This window comes from Notamacropus eugenii, chromosome 4 (genome assembly GCF_028372415.1).
Source record: "Notamacropus eugenii isolate mMacEug1 chromosome 4, mMacEug1.pri_v2, whole genome shotgun sequence".
Lineage (NCBI taxonomy): Eukaryota > Metazoa > Chordata > Mammalia > Diprotodontia > Macropodidae > Notamacropus > Notamacropus eugenii.
The window spans coordinates 167,546,099-167,573,801 of record NC_092875.1 but is presented as its reverse complement, the minus strand read 5'-3'; the positions used below and the strand labels follow the sequence as shown (position 1 = coordinate 167,573,801).

General features: G+C 35.3%; 1 protein-coding gene across 2 annotated transcripts in view; it reads left to right on the top strand.

The window, feature by feature from the left end:
- The window catches only part of CNBD1 (cyclic nucleotide binding domain containing 1), a 695,007-nt gene that overhangs the window by 360,165 nt on the left and 307,139 nt on the right, over positions 1–27,703 (top strand). The window lies entirely within an intron of this gene.

The following is a 27,703-nucleotide window of genomic DNA, read 5'->3' as shown; positions in this document are numbered from 1 at the left end:
CCAATCTACTATATGTAATGCCATCATCTAATGCAGTTATTATAGTGGCTATCAAGTTTTCAATCTCCTGAGATTAATTTATAAAGATATCTAAACATAAAATCATTGACATTCTTTAAGGCAAGCAGGGAGCCTTCCTCAGCTAAAGATGGGCTCACTGATGTTCCTGATGTAATACAGCTGACACTAATGATGAAGTCTGGGAATGCTAACAGAGTGATAAATTGGCTTTGTGCCTACCTTCAAAATTCAGAGCCTCAGTGAAAACTCTGGCCATGCGTTGCTCTGTGAGAAGCATAAAGTCTTAGGGGAAATTCTCAGAGGAAATTTATTAAGTTTGTCCACAGAAAATATAGTCAATTTAAAGAGTGAATTTAAATCCTTTTCAAAGTACAAAGAACTATGCCAAACCTCAGTGGCTTTCAGTCAATGTTAATTTGCACTATTGTTCTCATAAAAATGTCCATTCTGCTCTGAAGATTATGGTTGGTACCTTTCCAAACATTATGCCAAGCTAGTCATAGGTTATCCTCCTCTTTACATATTGTTTATATACATATGAATTAAGGGGATCTTGTGTAATTTGTGTGAGATTTCAAGTGAGGAAAGAACTGGACTTGCATTCTCCTTTTGATCCCTCAGTTTTTCTTTTCTAAAATGGGGGGGAGGGAATATAGGGCTGATGTCTAGAGCAAATGAAATAAAGCAAGTACAAATATTTAATAAACCTTAAAGTGTCATAAAAATATTATATTTATCAATGTGTCCAATACTAACGAAAAAAATGAGGAAGCCCTCAAAGGAAAGCTCTTTTTATTTGCAAAAATTACTTGGGAGTCAACTAGGTTGCACAGTAAATAGAGCACTAGCCCTGGAGTTAGGAGGGCCTGAGTTCAAATCTGGCCTCAGACACTTGACACTTACTAGTTATGTGACCTTGGGCAAGTCAGTTCACTCCAATTGCTTCCCTCCACCCTCAAAAAAAAAATCTCTTGAGGCAGAATCATCACAGTAAATACTAAGAGGCACTCAAAAAGAATAAGACAATAAGAACTCAGAGAACTGATAGCACTAATAGGCTTGTAGTGACTGGAAAATAACAGAACTGGAAAGGAGCTTAGAAATAATACAGTCCAACCTTCTTCTTTTACAAGGGAAGAAAACTGAGGACCAGATACAGTAGATTGAGTAATTAGTCTAAGTTCAAGCAGATAGCAGATAGCAGAGAAAACCTCCCAAATGGAATGTCTTTCTTTTTTTCCTTTATAGTCTTTCAGTATCAGAATCAGTTTTATATCACATAAAACTTTGAGCCAATGCCTTCAAATGGAAAATTCTGAAGTTTACTATGTGTAGAGATAACAGAATGACTACTATCACTTAGAATGACCATTTAGCTTTTTCATAAATGATGACTTACATGGGTAACTAATTCATTTTTGGTGACTTGTAGAAGGTTTAAATTCTAGAGGAAGAACCTGTTAGATACACTGTCCATCTGCAGTTGAAGATGCAGGATGATATGTGGTGTCAAACAGATAATGTGACTTGTTCAGTATTATGAGGCAAGTAAAAGATGACCTCAAAAATCAAAACAGATAATCTCAGTTCCATAATGGTAGACATATTAAAGAATCCATATTTAGTATTACTTTTCAAGTCTCGAAGACAATTGTGTGATCCAGAGTACTGAGTAAAATATTCTGGTGCTATAAATATGGTGACATAAATAAAAGAAGTATTTTTCCATAGAAAAAAGCTGATGGAAAACTTGTAATGAGTACAAATTTTAAATTCATAATGACAGAAGTAGTTATGGAACTTTTCAGTCCTATTATAACAAAGTCTTCTTTGTCTACTTGCATTTTATTCCTTTCAAGTATAACGTTGATCTGAATAGTAAACAATCAATTCTTCACTGTAGTAAAATACAGTTTCAGCACCATTGAGATTAGTGGTATGAAGCAGTGACAAGTTCATAATTTGCGTTGCAGCACAGGAGTAGAAATGAAAATTTTTGCTTCATGTTTGGGAATATTATCATTCTGACAAATGACTCTGAATGGGTATTCTTAAGTATTTAAGCTATCTAGGATAAATTCACAAGATTTTTACCTTGTGCTGAGATTCCATCTTGGGAATTCAACTTCATTCACCTGAAATCTAGTCCATCACTTTTTCTTTTGAGGTTTTGAGTTTGGAAAAGTTAGCAGAAACAATTACACCATCTTGATGGCCACATTTCACTTATACAGGATTTGGGAAATGAAATAAAATACATAGTTAGGAAAGAAGTATTTATTTACCAAAAATTTCTGAGCACATTGGAAAGTTGTTTGGCAAAAACTAAATTTAGACTAGCAGGTTACACCATATAACATGATAAACTCAAAAGATAGACATGACGTGATATTAAAAGTGGTAACAATTGAAAAAAAAGACCAAATCAGATATATTTCACAGTTATAATGAGGGAGAGAATTCTTAACCCATCAAGTAATATAGTTGATTATAAAACACATAAAACTGATCATTTTTATTGCATTAAGTTGAAAAGCCTTTACAAAAAAATGCAACTAGGATAAGAAAGGAAATTTTCCATCAGAGCAAACAAAATCTTTATCACTTATTTCTGACATAGGGTTTTAAGGTCCAACATTTATAGAGAAATAATGCAAACATAAAATCAAAGCCATTTCCCAGTGGATAAGTGCTCAAAGGACATGGTAGAACATTTCTCAAAAGAAGATTTGCAAATTATCCTCAACCATATAAAATATTGCTCCTAATAATAAGAAAAATCAAAGCAATCCTAAGATTTTACTCTGAAACTCAGGAAACTGGCAAAGACAATAGAATATGGACATCTGAAATACTGAAGTGGCTATGGAGAAAAAACCACAATCAGTTACTGATGTTAAAACTGTGAATCGGTCCAATCATTCTGGAAAACAATTCTGAATAATGCTAAAAATGATTGGCATACCTAAATCCGTTGACCCAGAGATCTCACTTCTAGGAGTCCAAATTGAAAAGTGGTCCAAATAGAAATAAAGCTCCCATATACATCACAATGTTCATATTAATATGCTCTTTTCTAATAGAAAAGAACTGGAAACAGAATAGATGCCTATAAATAGGAAATGGCTGAAAAAGTTTTTGTACATGTATGTAATGATATTACTGCACTGTAACAAACAGGAAAAATGAAGAATTCAGAGAAGCATGTGGAGACTTACTGAACTGATGAAGACTAAAATAACAGAATACAGGAAATCAAAATTACGAATGACCACAGCAGTGTAAATAGAAAAAAACCTATCACCAAAAAATGAAACGAAGCTCTTTAATTAGCATGGTCAAGGTTGGCCCAGGAGTAAAGATCAGAAAAAAGCAGTTCTTTCCTTTCTCTGCAGAGGAATGGTACATCGTATATACTATTAAACTTGATTTTGTGTTTTGCTGGACTACTCCCCCTCCATTTTCTTTACATCTGATATGACAATCTGATAACCTATGCTACCTTTACTCTTAATTTCCTCCTCATTTTCCCCTTAAATTCCAGACTTTTTGTTCTTATATGTGGATTAAAAATTATTGAGTTCCTAAAAATATTCATGTGGTAATTGGGTTGGATAGCACTAACTGCTTAAATTAATTTAGGTATTACTGTTATTTTTATTAGATGGCCATGATCCAATTATGACCAATGAATCTCTTACCCTTAATGTTTATGCCCCTTCATTTTTGACAAACTGTTTTGTAGTTGTATATGTATATATATATATATATATATATATATATATATATATATATATATATATATATATATATATATATATATATACACACATACACACACATATATATATTCACATATATTCATACACATATACGTATATATATATACAAATTTATTTTCAGTTTACAACATTCACTTCCACATGATTTTGAATTCCAAATATACCCCCTTGTCTCCCCACCCCCATCTCAGGACATTGTGCAACCCTTCCCACAATCTTTCCTCCTATCTGTCATTGCCCCCCCCCCTCCCATCGACCTTCCTTTTGTTTTCCTGTACAACAAGATAGATTTCTTTACTCAATTGCCTGTACATCTTATTTCTCAATTGCATGCAAACCAATTTTTAACATTCATTTTTAAAGCTTTGAGTTCTATATTCTCTCCCTTACTCCTTCCCCATCACTCTCTTTGAGAAAGCAAACAATTCAATGTAGGTCATACATGTGCAGCCATGCAAAACACTTTAACGGTCATGTTGTAAAAGAATAACCACATTTCCCTCTATCATGTCGTACCCTCCATTTATTCCATTTTCTCCCTTGACCTGTCCTCCCACAACAGTGTTTGCTTCTGATTACCCCTTCTTGCAATCTGCCTGCCCTTCTATTATCCTCCCTCTCCTGTCCCCTTCTGTCCTGCCTTCCTGCAGGGTAAGATAGATTTCCATGCCCAATTGAGTGTGTGTTATTCCTTGCTTAAGCCAAATCTGATGAGAGTAAAGCTCGCTTGTTCTCCTTCACCTCAACCCTCTTCTCCTCCATTGTAAAAGCTCTTTCTTGCCTCTTTTGTGTGAGATGATTTGCTACATTCTACCTCTCTCTCTTTCTCTCTCCCAGTTCATTCCTCTCAACAATTAATTTTATTTTTTAAGTATTTTCCCTTCATATTCAGCTAACCCTGTGTCCTCTGTCTACATGTACAAACACACACACATACATACACACATATACATATCTACGCATATATGTACACATATGCAATATAGACACACACACACACACACACACACACACACATATATATATATTCCATCTAACTACTCTAGTACTGAGAATGATCTCATGAGTTACAAATATAATTTTTCCATGTAGGAATGTAAACAGTTCAATTTTGATGAGTCCCTTATGGCTTCTATTTCCTGTTTACCTTTTCGTGTTTCTCTTGATTCTTGTATTTGAAAGTCAAATTTTCTATTCATCTCTGGTCTTTTCAACAAGAATGCTTGGAAATCCTCTAGTTCATTGAAATTCCATTTTCTCCCTGAAATATCATACTCAATTTTGCTGGGTAGGTGATTCTTCCTTTTAATCCTATTTCCTTTGACCTCTGGAATATCATCTTAGGGTCTTTTTCAGGAGGTCATTGAGGAATTTTTAAAGATTTATATTATCCTATGATTCTAGAATATCAGGGCAGTTTTCCTTAATAGTTTCTTGGAAGATTATGTCTAGGCTTTTTTTTGATCGTGGTTTTCAGGTAGACCAATAATTTTTAAATTATGTCTTCTGGATCTGTTTTCCAGGTCACTTGTTTCTCTGGTGAGATATTTCACATTGTATTGTATTTTTTCATTCTTTTGGTTTTCTTTTATAATTTCTTGATCTCATAAAGTCATTAGCTTCCATTTGCTCCATTCTAATTTTAAAGGTGTTATTTTCTGCAGTGAGCTTTTGGACCTCCTTTTGCATTTGGTCAATTCTGCTTTTTAAGTCATTCTTCTCCTCATTGGCATTTTGGACCTCTTTTGCCATTTGGATTAGTCTACTTTGAAAGGTGTTATTTTCTTCAGCATTTTAGGGTCTCTTTTAGCAAGCTCTTGACTCATTTTTCCTGTTTTTCTTGCATCTCTCTCATTTCTCTTCCCAATTTTTCCTCTACTTCTCTTACTTGATTTTCAAAATCCTTTTTGAGCTTTTCCATGGCCTGAGACAATTTCATTTTTTGGGGGGGAGACTTTGGATGTAGAAACCCTGACCTTGATATCTTCCTCCATTTGCATGTTTTGATCTTCCTCCAGTTGTATTCTTTGATCTTCCTCATCTGAAATGAAGAAAGCACATTTTCTCTAAGAAAATAACCTTCTATAGTCTTTTCCCCCCTCTTTTTGGACATTTTCCCAGCCAATTACTTGACTTTTGAGCTCTTTGTTAAGTGGAGGGTGTTTCAGAGATTTTGTATAGCTATTTTCGGAGATATCTCTAGGGACCTGTAAGTTCTCAGTTCCTCCAAAGTGGGATAATCAAGACAGAGGTCTTTTCTCCTCTCCTGGCCTGTGCTGTGGTCTGTGAGTAACCATAAGCACCCTTTTCTAGCCTAGAACTGTGAATAGGATTCCCTCTTCATAGCTGCCACCAGTTCCACCACACCAGTGCTCCTCCTCACTCCAGGATCATGACTCAAGGGTGAGACCCAGATCAGTGGCTTGATTTTCCCACTGTCTGTAGGCTGTGAGCTGCAGAAGTAGCCACTGCTGTGGCAGTGGTTGCCTCCAGCTTGGTTCTGGGTCCAAGTCTGGACCACACTCCCCTCTCATCCAGGTGAGAAAGCTTTCTCACTGACCTTTGAATCTATCTTTGGCTTTTGTGGGTTGAGAAGTCTGGAAACCAGATTGCCAGCTGTTCAATTCCGTGAGGCCTGTTTCAGTCTGGTCTGTGCTGACACAGAGTGGACCTGTAATAGACCCTTCCTGTGGGCCTTCCAGATTGTCTTGGGCTGTAAATGTGTTTCACTCTGTCATTTTGTGGGTTCTGCTGCTCTAGAATTTCTTTAGAGTCATTTTTTACAGGGATTTTGAGGGGTTTGGAGGGAGCGAGCTCAAGCAGTTTCCTGCTTCTACTCCATCTTGCCTCTGCCCAGCTACCAATCATTTCAGGTAGTTTCTTCATCTCCATCAATATCTCCACCTCTCGTCTTTTGAGCTTCATTCTATTTATACCCAACACCCAGTAAAAATTGTGGTAGTTATTGTCCACAGATGCTCAGGTCACTCCCTTCCTGCTCAATGAGCTCAGTACATGAATCTCAATTTTTCTCCCATTCACAATTTCTGTCCTTTTACTAGGGGACTTCATACATATTGACTCTTTCTCAAATACCCTAAACACTGAGTTCCTCAACTTAGTCATTTTCCATGAACTACTCTTCTACCATACCTCAGCCACATATAAAGATGGCTATAACCTTGATTTTGTCATCACTTACAAATGTTATCATCTCCATGTTTAAAACTTCCAAAATCCCCTTACTAATTATAACATGGCATCTTAATCTGAACTTATCAAAAGCAGAACTCATTACCTTTCTCCCAGGGAGGGGAATCTCTCACCTTGAGAGCACATGTGGCCCTCTTGGTCCTCAAGTATGGTCCTTGTCCTAATTCAATCTTCACACACACATATTTTATATATATATATATATATATATATATATATATATATATATATATATATATACACACACACACACACACACACACACACACACACACATACACACATATAACACACACATATATATACACATACATACACACACATATGTATGTATATATAGCCTTAAAATGATACATATAAGTTAACTTTCATTATAATTGGAAAACCACTAACTCTCATTTAGAGGGTTTGTCTTTTGTTAATCCTTGTTACTGAGTTTATCTATCTCTGATCCCCCTAGGTATTTCTCTCACCTCTCTTTCAGCTGAAGGGCTCAGTGGCCAAAGTAGTCATTTCTACCATTTCTAGTAAAATATGGGTAATGGTAGAAGGTAGTTGTTAGTGGACCCCTAAGTAATAACAACAATAATATACTATTATTAATAATTGTAGTTAATTATTTTATATAATTACTTTATAATCATATTGCAAGGAAATATGCTATAGTAAATTTGGTTTAGACATGTGATTTTCCTTAGTATAAGGGAACTTCATTTTGGAAACTCTACTGATGATCAGTAATGCAACTGTAGCTTACAGTTTTAGAGAGTTATCTAGGGACACTAGAGATAAAATAAATTATCCATGGTCACAGAGCTAACATTTGTTAGAGAAGGTGCTTGAATGCAGGTCTTCCTGACTCCAAGCCTGCCCCTCTGACCACACTACATTATGCTTCTTTCCTAAAATCATTTAGGAGGTGAAAATGTTTACCAGAATTTCATATTAGAATTTTTTTTATCATGCCTTGAGTATCATTAAACAATAAACTCTCTCTCTTCCCCCCCTTCCCTCCTTTCTTCTCCTCTCTTTCCTTCTTCAAAAATTATGAACTTTTTGATAAGCTCAAATTAGAATATATTTTGTTCTTATGTTGACTGGGGTGGAATGTAAACTACAATGACAGTCTCTCTTTTTCCAACTTACTTGTAAATGTGCTCAGAGACTAATAATGAAAGAAGTCTATCCAACACATATTTAGACAGAATAATTATTCATTTTTATTTTCTTTCATTTAATTATTCTCAGATTCCTAATTTATTCAACATATGACTTCATTAGTATAAAATTTACATTGGCACATAATCATAATATTGGCTAGATTCTCCTTGTCTATGAATTGTCTGTTCAACAAATGCCAGGATAAATCTCTTTTATCCAGCTTCTTATCCTGCCTCTTTTCCTGTGTGTTAGCTCTTTGGCCAAGCTCTGTAATCCAGTATATCAATAGTCATGTATTATTTCTTCATGATTATTATAAGAATAAAGTTTCTTCTCAAGAAACCCTTATCACTTAAAATTAAGAAAGACAGCTACAAATATATAATGAGGTACATAGTCACAATTTTTAAGGGATTATTTTTAGTTCTTTTGAAGGACACATCTCATTGTTCTCTTTTATATTCTTTGTTCCCTTGGCGAATTAAAGAAAAATAAAACAGATTAAGGAGTATGTGTAAATGAACTGGAGAGAAAGTGGCATAAGAATAAATTTAGGGAAAAGCTGACGGGTGGGTGAAAGCAGAAGAGAAGAGAATCTTGTCTAGGGAAAGAAGCATATAGGAGCAGAGAATTATCTGGCTTGCTTCTAAATCAATAGCTTTCATGTCCTGAGAGAAATGTATTAAGATCTGAGGAGAAACTTCGAATTAATAAAGAGGTGTGGTTTGACTGAAATGAGATTTTTAAATTGAGAACAAGTAGTTTAGGGAAGGTAGAGTCAGAGAAGGTAATAGTATGAAGTAGAGAAAAATTTTAAAAGTGATTAAAAAATAATTTAAAAAATTAAAAAAATCAGGAGAGTAGAAAAAGGTAGTAGCTGGTGAAAGTAAGGTGCAACTTACCATAAAACTATTTAATACATTTTATTTTCTGAAAAAAGAAAAGGATGTTAGAGAAATTTAGTAAGATATTAAAGTCAACAAAGAGATCCCTTCACTAATGAAGATTATAATTCACCTGTAATTTAGCAGATAAGCCTTAGGGAGTTCTCAAAGGCCCAAGGAAGTTACCTGACAGTAAAATAGTTGGGTACTTGTGAGTGGGAATTTTTAGCATTTTGTATCAAGAGAAGCATCTTTGGTGTGGTCAGCAGAATGCAGGCCTTGGAATCAGGAAGTGAGAATCGTTAAGCCTCTCAGTTCCACTGATAAGACTGCAAGCTACAGCAGAACTGTGAATCTGTATCAAGGGAGGATATTTCTACACAGACATTTCTCCATATTGATGAAATTACAGATCCACACAGGAGAGATATTGAATAATGACATAAGTGATCAGAAACCAAGACGCTAATGAATAGATTACATTTGTTATCGTTCAGTTGTTTTTAGTCATGTCCTACAATTTGTGACCCCTTCTGGGGTTTTCTTGGCAAAGATACTGGAGTGGTTTAACATTTCCTTCTCTAGCTAATTTTACAGATCAGGAAACTGAGGCAAACGGGGGTAAATGACTTGCACAAGGTCATACAGTTACGATGTATCTGAGGACAGATTTGAATCCATGAAGATGAGTTTTCCTGACTCTGGTCCCATCACTCTATCCCTTATGCTATCTAACTGGATCACATAGATAGGATTTATTCAACCTGGTTATGTTGTACTCTCACTGGGTAGGATGAAAGATAAATAAGACATGATACTTGCTCTTAGGAAGAATATGATTTATTAAGATACATATAACCAATAATTATAATACAAAATGTAATTTGGTGTATGTGTAAAAGAGATATAGACCAAAGACTTTCAGAGAAGAAATACATCACAACTAGCTGATGTGGTCAGGGATAATTTCATGGGGAAAACAATGTACCTAACCTAAGAAATGAAGGAGATGATTTCCAGAGATTACATGGATATAGGTATTTCAGGAGCAGGGAACAATGTAAAGAACAGGGAGGTGGGAAATTATAAGACACTGATGGATTATGAGTATTCTAGAATGGATGAATTAGTTAAGAGGAAGTTTTTGACTAGGCAGATGAAGAGGAAAAGGCAATTTAGAGGACTGCCATCCTAAAAGATGTAACTGTATTTAGTGGCTTTATATAATACAATATGATGGAGTTGAAAGCAGTTCTTTTTTTTTTTTTTTTTATTGAACCCAGAGAAGAAGAAAATATGGTGAAAATTTTTTTTTAAAAAGAAGAATGTCAGAGAATATATACAGAATTCATCTTTTTGCTGTGTTGAGTTTGGGGTGGTAATAAAACATTCTGACAGATGATTCAGCAAAACAGTTTAAAAATGCGCAAAGAGCAAGATTAGAGGTGGAGACCTAGCTCTCAGAGTCACTCATATGCAGAACAGTAAAGGCATAGGAGAGATTGCCCAGAAATGAGTGTGGAAAGCACCAGTATGATCCCCAGGATACTAGTCAATCACTGGAAAGGGTGAAGGAGAAAAATCACTGAATAACAATGCCCAGGTTTGCATTTTAAACATTTGTCTATTCATTTCCAGGGAAAATCAATGTATTCTTAAAAAAAAAAAAAAAAGAACTTATTTCTTTCTAAGCAATAAGTGCCCCATGATTATAATATGGTTATAATTTTGCATCAATGAACATATTCTTTAATGCTTTAAAAATAAAATCTTTTACTATTTTGTATTATCTCTTTTAATTATGAATGCCTTGTGTATATTTCCAACATGCATATACAGACATATATATGTATGTATAAATATATTTACATTACACAAGGAACTATTAAATTGCTTCAAGAAATTTCACAGATTATACTTAGCTGCCACTCAGATATTAATATATGGAATTATCAAAACTTTTAGATATAGGTGATAGGAATTTCCATGCATCTTATTTTATTTTATATTCCTCCCAAGCTACTGAATCCTTTCTGTGTTTCTGCCCCTTCATTCTGATTAGAAGACTTGACTTCCTATTTTGTACTGAGTTTGAACTATCTTCCAGCATGGGCTCTCTTAATTTCCTTCCTCTGTGCTTGAAAATGCTTCTATATTTTCATCCATTTTCTCATCCTATTCTTTAAATTTATTCTTGTTCCTTTACCTGTGTTTTTGATGCCTGCTCCTCTCTGTTATTCCCATCTGCATCTCTAAATTCTTTGTCTCTTCTAACTCCTTCCAGTCTGACAACTAACATTGCTTCCAACAGGATTCATGCCAAATCTATATCGCCAGGCTTGACCCTCTGCCATCAGTCAAATGATGGCATCAAACCGGGCAATTTCTTAGGGCCCTTTTTATTTTAAAATTCTATTCTTAGTTGGTGGTCTTGACTGCCTTTCACATAACAACTACATGAGTAGCTTGCTGTAAAGCAAACATTCTGATCTTTTTCTGGTTTTGATAAACATAGCATAGGCTCAACACACAAAGCCAAGAAAAATTTTAAGCAGCTATTTAAATTTATTTTTTTTTACAGTGCAATACAGGTATCTGTTGTTATTGTTATTGGAAAGGGGGAAGACTTGTAATTTTATTTGTTCAGGAGACTCCTGGTAAGGAAACTATCTTTGCCAATGAAATTGGGAACTCTGCTACAAATTCTTGTTGGAACATTGACTGAGGACACTGAGAATTCAGGGTAGCTTGTCCAGGGTCACATAGCTAGTATGTGTCGAGAAATGGGACTTGAACTCAAGTCTTCTTAATTCTTAAGCCCAGATTTCTATTTTCTATGCCATACTGTATCTGCATTATAAGTCAATTCAAATATGTGAAAATTAAAGTTGCCTAAATGTCAAAGATGGGCAACAAGGTTCCTTTGTGGTCCCTCACACTCTGAAGTGTTAAATATTTTGGTTTCCTTGCTAAGTTTTGGAGCTTTTTAAAGGCTATTTTGCAGGAAAAAGCCTGAGCATTAGTATTTTGGCCAGTTATTTTTCTGAAGTCTAGTGAGAATAACACAAACCTGATTGGATGAATATGTGAAGGATATGAACCCACAATTTTCAGAAGATGAAATCAAAGCTATTAATAGACACATGAAAAAATACTCTAACATACTACTGATTAGAGAAATATAGATTAAAATAAGTCTGAGATACCACAAGTCTGAGATTGACTACCATGACAGAAAAGGAAAATGACAAACGTTGGAGAGGATGTCAAAAAATTGGGAAACTAGTGCACTGCTGGTGTAACTTTGAACTGGTCCATCCCTTCTGGAGAACAAATTGGAACTATGCCCAAAGGGCTATAAAATTGTACATAGGCTTTGACTCAACAAATACTGTACTCCAAAGAGAACAAAGAAAAAGGACCTATATGTGCAAAAATATGTATAGAAGGTCTTTTAGTGGTGGCAAAGAATTGGAAATTGAGGAGATGTCCATCAGTTGGGGAACAGCTAATTAAGTTGTGGTATATGATTGTAATGAAGTACTATTGTGCTATAAGAAATGACAAGGTGAATGGCTTCAGGAAAAAAAAAAAAACTTTGGAAGACTTATATGAACTAATGCAAAAGGAAGTAAGCAGATCCAGGAGAACATTGCATAGTGTAACAGAAATATAATGATTGTATTTATAGTGATTATAGGTGATTATAGTGATTGTGAAATGCCCATTCAGTGAATGAAATTTTCTTTTTTCTTTCTAATTATAATGATAATCAACTGTGAAAGACTTAGCTATTCTTATCAAGATAAAGTTCAACACAGTTCCAAAAGACCAAGGATTAAAAATGCTATCAGTTTCTAGGGATAAAATTGCTGAACCATGAGTACAAATTAGAGAAATTTTCTTCACTTTATTTTTCTTGCTTTTTAGTTTTGCAACTTGGCTAATAAAGAAATATATTTTGCATGATTTCATGTATGTAATGGGTTTCATATTGCCTGCCTTCTCAATGTTTAGGGGAAAAGTTGGAAGGAAAAGAAAGAAGGAAGGAAGAGTGCAGGGGGAAAATGAAGAGTTCTTTTTGGGGCATTTTAAGATTAAGATGTCTACTGGACATGCAGTTAAAAATGTATAAAAGGCAATCAGAGAATGCAAGATTGGAAGTCAATAGAGAGACTGGGGGAGTATGGAAAGACTTGAGAATCATTAGTAGAGATTGTAATTAAATTCATTGGAGTTGATGAGATCATTAGGAGAAGTTGTATAGAGAGAAGAGAAGAGGGCCCAGTACAGAACCCTGAGGGGACACTTACAGTTAGAGGGTGTGATCTGTATGAGGATCCAGCATAGGAGATTGAGGAGGAGTGAGATAAATAGGAAAAAGAAATAGGTGATATCCTGAAAACCTTGAGAAAGAGAGAGTGTCAAAAAGTAGAGGATGATCAACCATATCAAAAATTGCAGAGAAGTCACGAAGAATGAGGATTGAGAAAAGGCCATGGGATTTGGTAACTAAGAGGCCAGTGGTAATTTTGGAGAGAGGAACTTTAGTGGAATGAGAAGGTGAGAAGTAATGATGAAAGGGGTTAAGAAGAGAATGAGAGATAAAGATGAGGTACCCACTGATGATGGCCTGTCGTGTTTATCTTAAAAGAACAGAAGAGATAACAGAATGAAAGGGAGCAAGAATGGAAGGGTCAAGTGAGGATTTTTTTTTCCAGGATAAGGTGGACATTGGAATGATTGTAGGCAATAGGAAAGGAGCCAACAAATAGGGAAAGATTAAAAAAATGAAAGTGAAGTAGGAATGACAAAAGGGGCTATTAGCTGTAGGAAATGGGATGGAATGGAATTGTTTGAACAAGTAGAGGTGCTAGCCTTGATAAAAAGTAAGGCAGTTTGATCGTATGAGACAGGTAAAAGATAAGAAAGTGGCAGAATGCATTTGAGTGATAGATTAGAAAGAGAAGAGAAAGGGGAGCTTCTGGCAAACGGCCTCAACTTTTTCTGTAAAATATGAAGCAAGTATTTCAGCCAAGAGTGTGGTAGGAGGACTAGCCATGGAAGGTTTGAGGAGGGATAAAACAAATCTTGGAAGAGTCACTGTGGAGAGTGGGATAGGGAGTTGATAAAGAAGAGATATAGTAGAATTACCTAGCAGTGGTGAGAACCCAACTGAGTTTGTATAATATAAACTTGTAATGCACAAATTTGTAGTAATGATTCCATGATTTTCTCCATCTTTTTTCAGTAGAATATGTGTAGGTGTGAAGTCAACAAATGGTGGGAATCATCCAAGGCTGAGGCATGGCAAGGCATAATCAGAGATATGATAAAGGGGCTAGGAATTCAAGAGAGAAGGATAGTATAGAGTTGAATTGATTCACTAAGTGTGGAAGATGGAGAAAAGCTAAGAGAATATCTAGTGCAGTGCAGATAGCCTGGGAGAAGGTGGGGGTCAAGAATTAGGAATCATGTTATGAACAAAAAATATAGTATTTTATAAGGAAAGGCAAAGAGAGAAAAAAATCAAGAGGTTATGGTCAGATAATCCTTGGATATAGAGGTGATAAATTTGGGGGTGATGTCAAGGTCAAGATTATGCCCATCTTTGTGAGTGACTTTGTGAGGTGGAGTGGACTAACTCATGAGAAATGAGGAGGCTGAGGAACTGAGTGATTAGGGAATTTAAGAGAGAGTCATTATATTTGTTGATGTCTCCAAATATGAGGGCAGGAGTAGGGGAGGAGAGAAAAACTGTGAACTTATTGATAAAATAAGAGGAGTTACCAGGGAGTCTAAAGAAACAGCTAACAGTATTTGGTTTGTGGAAATGAACTGAATGAACCTCAAGGTAGGAAATATTACTGAGTGATGAAAGTAGGGAGAGAACCTGAAAATAGCAATGTGGAGCAAGGAGCATTCCAATTCTTCTGCATCAACTAGTGAGTCAAAGTGAATGAGTGAAGGTGTAAGCCAATACTGGAAAGGGTGAGCAAGGGGACTATGTGACCTGGAGAGAGCCAGGTTTTAATAGTAGCTAATAAATGGAAGAAGTGAGAGAGAAAAGATTTGGGATGGAGGGAATTTTGTTACCTATAGAACAGATGTTCTAAAAAGATATAAATACTCAAAAGTCTATCATATGGAAGGTTTAAATTTTTCTTTTTTATTTAATATTTTAATTTTCCCCAATTGCATATGAAAACAATTTTTAACATTCATTTTTCAAAATTTCCAGTTCCGAATTCTCTCCTTCCCTCCCCTACTACCCCTAATTGATAAAGGCAAACAATTTGACATGTGGTGATGCAAAACCTATTTCTATAGGTCTATATATATTTTTATATATATTTCAATATAACTAATATGTTATATTGTGAAACAAAAACACTGACCAAATAAAAATGCAAGAAAAATAAAGTAAAGTAAGTATTCTTTGATCTGTATTCAGACTTCCTTAGTTCTATTTTTGGAGGTAGATAATGTTTTCATCATAAGTCCTTCAGAATTGTATTGGATTATTGCTTTGTTGAGAATAACTAAGCTATTCACATTTGATCATCGTGCCATATTGCTATTACTGTATATGTTCTGCTGGTTTAGTTCACCTCACTTTTCATCAGTTCATATAAGTCTTTCCAGGTTATTCTGAAAGCATCCCACTTATCATTTCTAATAAAACTATAGTATTCTAACAAAATCATATGCACAATTTATTAGACATTCCCAAATTGATAGGCAGCTCTTCAATTTCCAACTTTTTGCCACCACAAGAAGAGTTACAATTAATATTTATGTACATTTAGGTCCTTTTCATTTTTGTCTTTTATATATTTGGGGTAGTGACACAGTACTGGTATTGCTGGGTCAAAGGGAATGTATTGTTTTACAGCCTTTTTGGCATAGTTTCATACTGCTCTCCAGAATGGTTGAATCAGTTCACAACTTCACCAATAGTGCATTAGTGTCTCATTTCTCATATATCCCCTCCAATATTTTTCATTTTTCTCTTCTGTTGTATTAGTCAATCTGAAAGATAAGGGGTAGTACTTTAGAGTTGTTTAATTTGCATTTCCTTAATAACTAGTGATTTAGAGTATTTTTTTCATATCACTATAGATAGCATTGATTACTGTCTTAAAACTGTACATATCATTTCACCATTTATCAATTGGGAAATGGCTCTTATTTTTACAAATTTGACTCAATTTTCTATACATTTGAGAAATTAGTCCTTTATCAGAGAAACTTTCTGTAATTTTTTTTTCATGGTCATGATTGCTATGTATTTCCCTCTATACTATTTCCCCCCTGTTTATCCTTTGTGTCTTTACATTCACCCTCTCTATCTTCAAAAAAGTATTTGCTTCTTACTATTGTATCCCTCAGTGATCCCTCCTTTCTATCAGTCCCCCTTCTCTTATTCCCTTCCACTCCTGCTTTCTTGTAAGCCAAGAGATTTCTATAAGCCAGCTGAGTGTATATATTACTCCCTCTTTGAATCAATTCCAGAGACAATAAGGTTCAAGGACTACCTCTTCTTCCCAATTCCTTTTTTTATGTGACTTAATTTACCCCATCCTACCTCTCCCTCTCCCCTTCTTCCAGTGCATTCCTCTTTTTAATGCCTTCATTTTGCTCTTATTTTTTAGCTATAATTACATTTCTATGTATTCCCCTTTCAACTGATTTGATATTGGAGAAGTTCTTATGAGTTATAAAGAAAGTATCATCTTCTGATGTAGGAATGTAAACAGTTTAAACTCATTGAATCCCTTATAATTTATCTTTCCTGTTTACCTTTTAATTCTTCTCTTGAGTCTCACATTTGAAAGTGAACTTTTCTATTCAGCTCTAGTTTTTTCATCAGGCATGCTTAAAAGTCCTTTATTTCATCTAATACCCATCTTTTTTTCCCTGAAGAAGTATACTTAGCTTTGCTGGGTAGGTGATTCTTGGTTGTAATCCTAGTTCCTTTGCCCTCTGGCATCCCATAATGCAAGCCCTCTGATCCTTCAATGTAGAAGCTATACAATGTTGTGTTATTCTGACTGTGGCTCCACAATGCTTAAATAGTTTCTTTCTGGTTGCTCCAATATTTTCTCTTTAACCTGGGAGCTCTGGAATTTGATTATAATATTCTTGGTATTTTCAACTTGCCATTTCCTTCCAGCTCTTTTGTAATCATAGCTTTCAAGTAGTCCAATAGTTCTTAAGCTATCTCTCCTCAATCTATTTTCTAGGCCACTAGTTTTTCCAATGAGATAGTTCATAATTTCTTACTTTTTTCATCTTTTTTTTTTTTAGTTATTCCAAATATTTTAATAAGAGTTCTCAGCTAGACATTTAAAACACTAGTTTGTGAGGATAAACTCCACTGGAGAGAGAGAATGCAGAATGCAGATAGCCATGGAGTTGAGGAATTTTCTTGATTTGGGGCAGGATCTGTGAGTCCACTGTTTTCAGATCAGCCTTGTGCTTGCTGCTCTGTAATCTCATATTTCTATTTTTCTGTATCAAAAATCTCTCCTACTTGGTGTCTGGGTTTACAGAGCCTCTTCTTCTTGAAGTAGACATCAGTAAGATGATTTGGAATTTTTACACCTGAAAGGTAACCCTGGGAGACATGGCAATGACAAATTTCTGATGGGTCCTTCTCAGAGGAACATCATTGATGGTCAGATGTCCAGTCACCAGTAGCAAACCACTAGCCAGCTCCTCAGGAAAACCACTCACTTGCCCTGCGGTGGCCAGTGAGCATGATCAGAATGGTTCCAGAGGTGATGCTAGCTCAAAGACTCCTTGCATGCTGGCTGAAGGGCTTTTTACCATGACTTAGCAGCTTTCTAGGTACATCCTCAGTAGGGTAATACCTATGCATTTTGCGAATCTTTGCCACACAGGTTCCTCCATTCTTATTGCTACCAACTGACTTTGATATAGTAGCAGGTAGTTTCTCTTTCTTTTTCCTTTCAATACAGGTTTTTGGTGCAGCATATTTCCACTTGTACATGGCTTTCTGGGAATACATTGCAGACCTGAAGTACCTACCAATCCCTTGGGCCAGGACCGGGTTCTGACTGCAATGCTTTCAAGGCTTTTTCACCACCTTTTCAGCCACATTTTCCTTTTTGCTCTCCTTTTTTTACTTTTTAACCTTGTTTTCCTTTGGTTCCTTTGGGGGCTTTTTGTCTGCCATCTTGAGAGATTGGAAAGAGGTTTTTTTTCATCTTTTTAATTTTATTTTGTGGTTCTTGATGTCTCATAGATTCATTAGCTTTCACTTGCTCAGTTCCAATCATGAAGGAATTATTTTCTTTAGTGAGTTTTTGTATCTCCTTTTCCATTTGGCCAGTTCTGCTTTTTAAGAAGTTCTTCTCTTCATTGAATTTTTGTACACTTTTTTCCATTTTGCCAGTTCTTATTTTTGAGGACTTTTTCCTCTTCAGAGGACTTTTGTATTTCTTTTACTATTTGGCTTGTTCTGTTTTCTAAGATGTTTTTTTTTAGTATGCTTTGTGTCTCCTTTACCAAGCTTTTGCCTCTTTTTTCATGATTTTTTAAAATTACTCTCATTTTTAAATCAAATTTTGCTTTACTTCTTTTATTTGATTTTAAAAATCCTTTGTAAAACTCTTCCAGGAATTATTTTTGAGCCTGAGACAAATTCACATTTTTCTTTGAAGGTTTGGATATAACAGTTTTGACTTAGTTGTTTTCTTCTATGTTTTGAACTTCCCTGTCCCCACAGTAACTTTCTATGGTTAGGTGATTTTTCTGTTGTTTGCTCATTTTCCAACCTATTTCTTGCCTTTTAACTCTGTGTTAAAGCAAATTTATGCTCCTGGGGTATAGGGGACAGACACTCTGTTCTTACTGCTGCTCTCAGAATTAGTTCTGAGGGTCTGTCAGTTTTCAGTTATTCCAAGGTGGTATGGTTTAAGGAAAGGTGTGATCATTGCTCTCTTGGCCTGTGCTCTGTTTTGTGAGTGACCACAAGTACACTTTTCCACTCTGGAACTGTGATCAGGGTTTCTACTCCCTTATGGCTGCAAGCTCTGAAATGCTAGTGCACCTCTTTGCCATCAAACTACAATCTGGGTCTATGGATGGGCAACAAAACAGATTGTTGTGCCCAGTGTCAGCAAAAGGACCCCCATGATGATCTTCTGATCAGTTGTCTGACCCTATTACTGTCTGCGAGCTGAGATCTCCAGAAACTGCTTCTGCCACTGCTGATCTAGTCAACCTCAAGGCTTGCTGCTATTTCGCTGGGTCCTGGACTGAACTGTACTATATTGGACTATGCCCATTCTCACACTAGTGCAACAGACCTTTCCTATTGTCCTTCTAAGTTGTCTTGGACTAGAAAATTGTTTCTTTTCATATTTTTGGTGCTTCTCCTACTCCAGAATTTATTTTGAGGCATTATTTAAAATTGTTTGAAGGGAAATTTGGGAAAACTCAGGCAATTCCCTGCTGTTTCTTTACCATTTTGGCTCCATCCCCCTTAGTTTTTTTTTCTGTCTCATTATAGAGAATATAAAAATTATATTCCTTCTCAATAAAAGAACAGAAAGATATGTTCTCTTTTAATAGATGTACAAAAAGTAGATAGATGACCATCAAATGGTATTTTTATAAAAGCACGAGGTTGGATGACATGACATATGTGGTTCCTTACAACTATAGCGTTTGATGACCTATGAAATGGGGATGGTGACACTTTTGCTATGAAGTGACAGGCCTGGACTTGACGGTTTCTTGAGATTCCTTCCAACTTGTAGATCTGTGATTCTATAAGAGTTTCTACAGAACCATTTTGTGCACACAGAGGGTAGGGCTTTTCTCTAAATAGAATATATGAAGGAGGATTGCAATGTGGAGGCATAAGGGAGCAACATTTATAAGCATCCTTTAGAATTTCCTTAACCCTCAGAACTGTAAGAGATTTTATCATATTGAGCCTGAATTCAAAATAGATGCACTGATAGAAGTATGTCAAGTTGGTTAAAGAACAAACAAATTTAAAAGTCTTGTTATTAGATAAAATTTATTTGCTATCAGATTTGTTTGTTGCTTTGTTTTCACTGACTTGTCTATCTCATTCACAGTGCTGAAACTGGAGTTAGATGATGTAGGTTTAAATCTGGGCTTTTTTACTTACTACCTTTGTGACCTTGGGCAAGCTATAGAAACTCTGCAATCCACAGATTGCTCACCCACAAAATGAGAGGGCTGTACTACATGACCTCTAAGGTCTCTCCATGCTGTAAATCTATGTCTATAACTTTTAATTTGGATAAAATGCTTGTCTTGGGAAGAAGTAAAAGCCCATGAATAAAATGAAGTTGGAAACATAAACTTCTGATATTAGTTATCTCTCCTCCCCCTTTTCTTCTTATCTGGGGTAGTAAAAAAAATAGAAGTTTTTAGATACTTTGTGACTTTTTCTTTCTCTTGGTGTGTGTGTGTGTGTGTGTGTGTGTGTGTGTGTGTGTGTGTGTGTATGTGTATTAACCCTTGTATTTACAGTTAAAGATGTGTATCTTGAGCTCATAGAATCTACCAGAGGAAGTGTGATGTAGAGGAATGAATGATGATTTAGGAAGATATAGATGAGACACTTACTCAGGTATGTTCTGAGGTTTACCTCTCTGAGTCTCATTTCTTCATCTGCCAAATGGAGAGGATTACATTTGTAAGACAATTCTAAGGACTGTTTTTGAGCAAAGAGCTTTGCAAACTTTCAAGCTCTGTAGAATGAATGTAAGTTGTTAGTGATGAGGCAATGTGGCATAAAGAAGCTAAGCTCTCTTTGAAGCCAGGAAGGCCTGTGTCTAACTCCCACTTTTGATGCTGCCTAGCCTTGTTATCCTAGGCAAGTTGCTTCTCAGTGCTCTAGGCAATTCTCTAAGATTTTCAATTATAAAGAAGGCACCAAACTTCCTTGAAGAGGGAATTTCTCTTTATAGGAGTTTGTGTTAGTCCTTCGTTGCTGAAGAAGACCATGCCATCAGAGAAATGATGACATGATTTGCACTTTACTTTGTTTTGAGTGAGGAAGTGTCACTAGCCTCATTTCTCTGCCAGGGCAATCTGAATCCAGTGACCTGATATTCATCAGAATGACTGGAGATGACCCAGGATGCACTGGGAGACCTTGGGCCCTTTAGGCCAAGGTCTTTGCAGGTGCTCATTTAGGGTGAGGCAACACCCATTCATTGAATAGGCCTGTTTAAGAAGTAGCCAGGGCACAGCCCCTTTAATAAGGCCAATAAAAAGAAAGACATCAAGCTGAGAGGGAAACAGCAACAGTTACTACTGATAAACACTCTAAAACTAGGAGGGTCCAGAGCAGCCTTTAGGCAGGGGCCCATTGGCATCCCAGCTTCAAAGAGTGCAGTAGGTTTAAAGTTTTGGGACAGGAGAGAGGTGAGGGAAGGAGAGGGGAGGGGAATTTACTATATGAATGAAACCACAAGCCCAGTCTCTGTCTTCTAAGATACTGATGGTAATAATCACTTGCTCTGTGATTCCTGATTCCTGTACATGAGAAACTTTACAACTCTCAAATGAAATGTAGCTTGGATATCAAGAGTTGAGGATTGATGAAAATGTTAAAAATACATAATTTTCATAATTCATATGAATATCAGGGAGGATTCCCACCCCCTTTTTAATCTATGTTAGCTTCTCATGGTTTCTCTCATTGGTTCTAATTCTTCTTTACAACATGACTAATGCAAAAACAGGTTCAGTATGAAGGTATATGTAGGGCCTATATCAATGTACATACTATCTTGGAATGGGGGGAGGGGAGAGATAAGGAGAAAATTTGGAACTTAAAATCTTATGGAAGTAAATGTTGAAAAAAGAAATTAGTTAAAAAATAAAAACTATGCCAAGATGTGTGCATTTACCCTCCTGTCATGAGATGTGTTGAAATGTGTTTTCTATCTTTTCCCGTTTAAATGTCCTTGAGGTTTCGAAGTTGCAAGTGTTCTCCCCCTGGAAGAAATAGTGCAGGTAGCAGGGTATAGGAAGACAGTTTGCTGGTCTTGAAAACCCTTTCTTTCCAGAAATGAAGAAGTCATTTCTCAGCAACAACAACTCATTACCATTAGCCTGGGCAAGTAGAGGTAATAGGTGCTCTTCCAGCTCTGTTAAATGTCAGATGTATATAAACATAGCAATAAGCTCTGACAGATGTCTGCTCCTTCAAAGACCCAACCCACTTTCTGGAGTATTGAATAGCAGTGATCAGTTGTTACCTGAAATGGGATGATCAAGCAAGGCTGAATTTTTATTCAGTTCACTCATCCCTAAATGATTAAACAGTACAAATGAGAGGACAGAGGAGGATGTGCACATTGATGGTTAGGGAGGCGCTGATTAGTAGTAATTATAAGCCTGCCATGGCTTCCTACAGTGGAATTTGAGGATGCACTGCCTGGGAATTAGGGGTATCAACCTAGCTGCAAAATTAGTCAGTATTAATGCCTTTGTTCAGTACATTCTCACATTATTGAAAGTATCAGATCTCAAAGTCTGACTTCTGATATTAAACCCTTAATGTTACTCTGGCCTGCAAGGAAAGGAAGTATTTATAAAAGAGTAAGGTGGTTTGTTAAGCTTCTTTTTGGCCTATAGCTTCTAGGATGACATGCCTTTTACGTAGATTACTTTAAGTGATAGTTTTTCTTAAATATTGATAATTAGCAAAGCATCCCACATTTATATGTTGACACAAAGTATATGACCAAATGTTGTGCTCATAAGAAAGTGAGGCTGTAGACAAGGAATTTTGGAAAATTTTCTTATGTCGCCCTGTGTGGGCCTACCAAACCCCTATGATCCTTTCTTTTCTTTTTACAAGAATACTTCTATTCTTGTGTCATAGGTTTCTAGAAATGATATCTTGCTGCCACTTCCCTTCCTGTGGTGAATTCTTGACTATTTATTTTGCCATCAGAAATATATGGGATACATTTTTAAAAATAGAGAATAATTTTTTAAATTTACTTTTCTTATAGTTTCATTTTTCATAATGTAGATGAAATGGGAACTATTATTAAGTATTTTTTGAGACCAATAAGAAAGAAATAGATGAGGCATAGAAATTATGGAATACTTCAGAAAAGGAAACCCTGCCAATGGAGCTCAATCAGGAGAATGGTTATCTTGTTCGCTAGACATTTAGAAGATTAGATATGTATGGCCGGAGATACTAAAATAGAAATTAGCTTAGGAACAAAATCTAAATACACAAATTCAAATAATCAAGATGAGGGATAAAAGGGAGAGATACATAAGCAAACTGACATAGTTACACTGGAAGCTTATCAATTAATACAAATAAAAATTAACATATACATGACAGTATATTACATATATATAAAAATTCCGCACACATAGCAGTAAAAATATGTAAGTGAAGATGAATTAAAGGAACATACTGTAAGAATGGTATCAAAAGTATTATAATAATGAGAAAATGTTCCAGAATTTTTGAGTTGAAGCTGAAGCGGTGTTCAGATGAAAATTAAAAAAAAAATTCTGAAAACACACATTAAGAAAATAGAAAAATATGGGATCAGTAAATTGAGCATACAATTTAAAACCTAGAAAATCAACAATAAAAACTGCAAATAACAAGAAGACATCCTGAAAATTGGAAGAGAAATAGATACAAGGGGAAGAAAACTATGTAGATTTTTAAAATCTTGCAACCATGATAAGAAAGGAAAAAAAAAATCTTTGTATCAAAAATCTCTTAAAAGCGTCTGGTATACAGACTGGTGACTGTGACAAAAAATGAAAATGATAAGTATTGGAGGGTGTGGGGGTGAAATTGAGAGACTAATGCACTGTTAATGGAGTTGTAAACTGGTCCGTCCATTCTAGAGAGTTGAGAACTATGCCCAGAAGTCATACTCTTTGATTTAGCAGTATTACTACTAGCTCTGTATCCCAAAGAGATCACAAAAAAGGGCAAAGGAAAATATTTATGACAGCCCTGTTTTGTGAATGCAAAATATTAGAAATTGAAAGGAAGCCCATCATTTGAGGAAAGGTTAAACAAGCTGTGGTATATGAAAGTAATAGAATATTATTGTGCAATATGAAATGATGAACAGTCAGATTTCAGGAAAAAAAAAAAACCTGGAAAGACTTGTAGGAACTGATGCAAAGTGAAATAAGTAGAACCAGGAAAATATTGTACATAGTATTAGCAACATTGTGTGATGATCAACTATGAATGACTCAGCTCTTCTCAACAACACAGTGATCCAAGGCAAGTACAAAGGACCCACGATGAAAAATGCTATCTATATCCAGATAAAGAACTGATGGACTTTGAATGTAGATTGAAGCATATTTTTTTCACTTGGTTTATTCTTTCTTGTGTTTTTTCCCTTTTGATCTGTGTCTTCTTCCACAATTGTGACTAATACAGAAATATGTTTTGTGTGATAGCATATGTATAAACTATATCAAACTGCCTGCCACTTTCACAGGAGGGGAGGGGAGGGAGAGAGGGAAAAAATTGGAACTCAAAATATTATAAAAATAAATACTAAAAATTCTCTTGATATGTGATTGGGAAAAAAACAAAATACTATTAAAATATAATACCACCCCCAAAAGATAACTGTCTGATAGGCAAGGTATGCAGAATACTAACAAAAATGTATGACCGGGAACCATTCTATAGTAGCTAAAAGGTGCATGTTGTCTCACAAAAATCAAGCCCTTAGTCCGTACTTTCTGACTGATGGATTAATGGATGGATTAATTGTAAGGATAATGAATAATTTTCAAAATAAGAATCTTTAATACTTAGAAAAACAACATTAAGAGAATGAACATCGAAAGAATGTTGAAGTCTTACCTCACATCCAGAAAATTTTCCAAGGATGATAAAGAATAGTTGCAGAAACATAGTCAAACTGACACAATATTTGGTCTTTGAATTGGTCCAGCTGTTCTAGAAGGTAATTTGGAATCATTCTCTGAAATTACTGGGCAGCTGGATGGCACAGTGGATAGAGGACCAGGACTGGACTCATGAAGATTCCTCCTCCTGAGTTCACATTTGGCCTCAGAAACTAGATATGTGACCCTGGGCAAGTCACTTAACCCTGTTTACCTTAGTTTCCTCATCTGTAAAATGAGTTAGAGAAGGAAATGGCCAACCACTCCAGTATTTTTACTCCCAAAATAATCCTAAATGGGGTCATGAAGAGTTGTACACAACTGAAAAATGGCCAAGCTGAAATAATTATCTATCTAAAATATATATACAATATAAATTATTAAATATCTATAAATAAATAAAAGTAAATATATTATTAAAATATCTATACCCTAAAATAAGAAAAATAAAGTAAATACATTATTAAAATATCTATACCCTTTGATCCACTATTATATACATACAAAAATAAATTCAAAGACAGAGAAGTCACAATATAATGAAATTTTGATATTAATGCTTTCTGTCATAAAAAAGGGAACTAAACATAATATCTGTTGAGTAAACAATGGCTGAAGAATTATGACGTGTAAATGAAAGGAACAAGCACCAAAAAATGAAACTGAATTGTATTGACTAATGTTATCCTAGAAGAAAAGATGAGAAAATGCAAATCCATCTCCTCTTAGCAGAAGCAGGATGGAGGGTATAATAGTAATAATAACAACCAAATTATTGTAGTGGAAGATAGTGAAAAATGCAGCCTCCTCCTTTCTTTGCAGAGATGGAATATGTACCATTGTATTTGCTGTCAAACTCCATTGATATGTTGGTTAGTTGTATTTTACTGTTATTTTCCATTCACTCCATTTTCCTTTCCATTCTTCGTTAATGATATCTAAGATGGATCTCTTTGTAGGGAAGGCAGAAGGAATACATTTGGAAATGAAAGTGATAATTAAAACAATCTACTCTTAAATAGTGTCAGGAAGGCTAAAACCCAAAAGAAGATGATGCTTTAAAAAGATCATGAAATTAAGAAAAATGATAAGTGCTTTTTAAAAAGTTATGTAAATAATGAAAAATAGGTATGTCCACTCTCTGGGACAATATGGTACAACAACTTATGCCAGAGAAATCAGAATTACTCCACTTATATTTGCTTCTTTTTTCATTAGCTAGGGTAATAATGATCTTTATATTGGCAAAGGTCATATAAATAAGATTAATAGGGATTGAAAATCAAGATAAATGAAGAGAAGTAAGAGAGCAATTATCTACTCTAAATGAACTCAAGTCACCTGGCCAAGATAAATTACATCCCAATGTACTAAAAGAACTTGTAGATATGGTAGATGAAATGCTGTCAGTGGGCTTTAGGAATTATGCAGAATATTAGAGGTGAGGAAGTAGTGGAGGCAGGCTAATATACTGGTTTTAAAAAGTCAATCAATACTTACAAAACATAGAGTAATTAGCTTGAATTTTATTCTAGGAAAATTTTAGGAAGAATTATTAAAATGATTATTTGCTCAAGCTTAGAAATGCTGATCACTATGAGCTCTTATGATTTAATTATGAACAAGTCATATAGCCTGCTGATCAGTCTGCTTGCCTCAAGTCTTTCCCCACTCCAGTTCATCCTCCACTCAGCTGTCAAATTAATCTTCCAAAAGCATTGATCTGACCATGTCATTCTTCTTTTCAGTATATTCCACCCACACAATCAAATAGAAAATTATCTGGAGTTCATTTTTACTCGTCTCTGCTTTGTATCTTCCCTGGTCTCCTTTAAGTCTCAGATAAAATCTCGCCACCTAAAGGAAGTCTTTCCTGAACCCCCTTAATTCTAGTGCCTTCCCTTTGTTGATCATTTCCAATTTATCTAGTATCTAGCTCTCTGTGATAGCTCCACTGTATCGTTTACTTACTGTTGCCATTATTAGATCACATACTTCTTGAGAAACCAGGACTATCTTTAAATATTCTTTAATCTCCAGTGTTTAGCACAGTCCCTGGTACATAGTAGGCACTTAATGTTTCTTGACCGAATAGCTATCCTCATTTCATTTTTAGATATTATTATTAACCATGTAGATAAAAGAAATTTCAGACATATACCTAAATTTCAGTTAGATATTTGATAAAGCTCACAACAGATACTTTGTTGCAATGCATACAGAGCACACTCAGAATAGTAAGGTAATTTGATATAATGCCAAATAAATACTTGCAGGAACAGAATTTCCTCAAGAAGAGGAAATTTATTGGGAAAATTATTCCTGGTTTCTAATATTTAAAGAGCTGCCATTTGGAAGAAAGTTTAGAGAAAGTCACTGGAAATCATGGGGAGACAATTTTATTATAAGTAGAGATTCTCTAAAAATTCGAGTTCTCTCCAAATGCAATTGGGTATTTTAGAAGCTAGTGAATTTTCCTGTTGTTGGTCATCTTAAAGTATAGTTTGGAAAACCATATGCTTTTAATGTTGTAGAGGAGACACAGTCCCTTAATTCCCTCAGGTTCTATGATTCTAGAATTTTAATAAATATTTATTGGAATGAATTGCAAAGCATCAAATTCTGCTGCCCCTACATCAAGATCCAGTGATATTCTATTTGACACTTGTTGCCCAGTAGTATATGATTGAACATTTCCTT